General features: G+C 39.9%; 1 non-coding gene across 1 annotated transcript; it reads left to right on the top strand.

The window, feature by feature from the left end:
- Positions 1–1,328: 1,328 nt before the first annotated feature.
- LOC138759640 (U1 spliceosomal RNA) lies at positions 1,329–1,489 on the top strand. Its single transcript, XR_011354998.1, has one exon. It is a non-coding gene; the product is annotated as a U1 spliceosomal RNA (small nuclear RNA).
- Positions 1,490–2,744: the final 1,255 nt, after the last annotated feature.

Consider the following 2,744-nt stretch of genomic DNA (forward strand, 5'->3'; position numbering starts at 1 on the left):
TTTATCATTACATTTAATAGGAATACTGAAAAGATTAAAATGGTATCAGATTTCAGATTTATTGTCAGAATACATGCACGACATCACATACAACCCTGAGATTCTTTTTTCCTGCAGGCAAGGCAGAATTATTATTTCTTGGTTGTGCAAAAAAAACACGACACAATGAACACATGTACACAAATAAAGAAATGTAAACAACTGACTGACATACAGAGAAGAAAAAAAAAACAAACACTTTGTAAGTAAGTTTCCTTAAATGAGTCCCTGATTGAGTTTATTGTTGAGGAGTTGAATAGTAGAGGGATAGCAGCTTTGCTGAACTTTGAGGCATGAGTCTTGTGGCACCTATACAGAACCACTTTCCTGATGGTAGCAGTGAGAACAAAGCCTGTAGGTGTGGATCAGTGGTTCTCAATCTTTATCTTTTCACTCACATACCATTTTAAGTAATCCCTATGCCATCGATGTTCTGTGATTAGTAAGGAATTGCCTAAGGTGGTATGAAAGGGAAGGTTGAGAATTGCTGCTCTAGACCTAATTTTTACTGAAATATTTTCCTTGAGAAAAATTGTGATTGACCCATTTCCTTTGGAGTTATGCACATAACGAGTCAATTAGGTACAATTAAAACCGTGGTTTTCAAACTTTTTACTTTTACTTTTTACTTTTCACCCGCTACCACCTTACTAATCACCGAGCACTTATGACATAGATACGTGAATGGAAAGAAAAGGGTTGAGAAGTGCTGGTCTAGATCCTTGATAATGGCTACTGCTCTCTAAAGGCAGTGTTTTCCGAATATATTCCTGATGGTGGAGAGAGTTTTACCTGTGATATCCAGTGCTCTGTCCACTACCTTTTACAGGGCTTTAAGCTCGACGGTATTAGTGTCCCCATACCAGATTGTGATACAGCCATTCAGCACATTTTCCACCATACTTGTTAAAATTTGCCAGTGTTTTGGAAGTCATACCAAATCTCTGCAAACTCCTGAGGAAGTAAAGGCACTGATGTGCTTTCCTCAAAATACCATTAGTGCAAGGGGTCCAGGAAAGCTCCTCTGAGATAGTGACTACTAAGAACTTAAATTTCCTCACCCTCTACACCTCTGATACCCCAATGATCATACACATCTGGTTTTCCCTTCCTGATGTCAACAATCAACTCCTTGATCTTGGTGACACTGAGTGTGAAGTTATTGTTGGTTCACCATTCAGCCAAGTTTTCAATCTCCCTCATGTAGGCTGACTCATCTTCCCATCATCGAGCAGGAGATATCAAAAAATACCACCGGGGAAGGACTAATACAACAGTAAATTTAAAACATATTTACCTGGCAGGGGAGAATCGTTGGTCAGGATGGCCGATCTCCCAGGAAGAGGCTATCCCATTGCACTTTGGGAGTGCTGACGCTTGCGATGTCCCAAATGCAGGATACGCGACTGCAAGGTTTGTGGTAGTGGGGGACTGCGTTCGCGCTCCTGTCTGAATAGAAAATGCTAATAACGCAATAAGGGCACAATTAAAGCAAAAATCAAACTACAGGAAGAACTCAGCAAGCCAAAATATTGACCACTCCTCTGACTCTACAGATGCTGTATGTTCTTCCACCTGTTTATTTTTTTCTCTCTCTCTTCAGACTTCAGCATCTTAATTCACAAGTGTCTCCAATGCTGTAACTGAGATCTTTTCTGTCCTTGAAATTTGTTCCTCCTGGTTCCACTCAGAAAAATCAAGACCTGAGAATACAGGCCAGAACTTCGGTGAGGAACATGCAGGAGGTCACAGCAGGAGGAATGCATCTCCTGACCCCTTCATTGAAGGAGGTTTCTGCTGTGGCTGCTACTGCCCCCACAATACTGCTGCTCCTCCAGCGCCATTGCTGCTGGTGCACACAATAACTTGGCTCCTAACTTTCATTCCCTTTATATCCAGCCACAAAACTTTCATCCTGGAATCCATATGGTCTGCGCCCTGATCTGCTCGACTCTCCACTCTGGGCAGAAGTTCTACACTCTTTCCTGGCTCCACTTGAATGAGGCCTGCAGCCTATTTTTTTGTGGATTCTTGAATATTACTATTCAGTCAAAGGGAACAAACACGACACTTTAATTGCCAGGCCAGAATGTCCTTTCAGAAGGAAAGGTAATAGCACAATTCATGGTTGTTCTTACAAAGGAAATATAGGGGAAAGGAGAGAAAAAGGAACAACCAATGACAAGGAAGTAGACTTGTTTGTCACTCATACTCACTCAATATATTCCATGTCTTAATTACATCAGGATTCACAATAGAATGAAAGATAAATGCGAAAGAAATCATAATTTCCTTCCTGACAAGTTAAATTGGAGGTAGGGATGAACATGAGGAATATTCATGTTGGAGGTCCAAGTAGATTTTTACACACACACACATCTTATTTTTATGACTTTGCTTATTCATGTTTACTTGGTTGGTGATGAAATACAATAGTTCAAAGAAATGAATTATGAGGTGGATTGGTATATTTTCCATTTAACATTTCAAGGATTCACACCCATTTAAACTGGTGTGATTACAGGTGCTACTCTCTATCAACTCGGTTGTACCTAGTAACAGAAATCTATCCATTTTCATCCCAGTGCTGAGACAGGAAAGGAATTCCCAGGGTCTGGTTTAAAATTAATTTCTTCTATTTTCTTATAGATTTATAGATCTAATTATATATATGAAATCACCATTGTTTTTGGCAATTAACTCCC

This window comes from Narcine bancroftii, chromosome 3, assembly GCF_036971445.1.
Source record: "Narcine bancroftii isolate sNarBan1 chromosome 3, sNarBan1.hap1, whole genome shotgun sequence".
Taxonomy (NCBI): Eukaryota; Metazoa; Chordata; class Chondrichthyes; order Torpediniformes; family Narcinidae; genus Narcine; species Narcine bancroftii.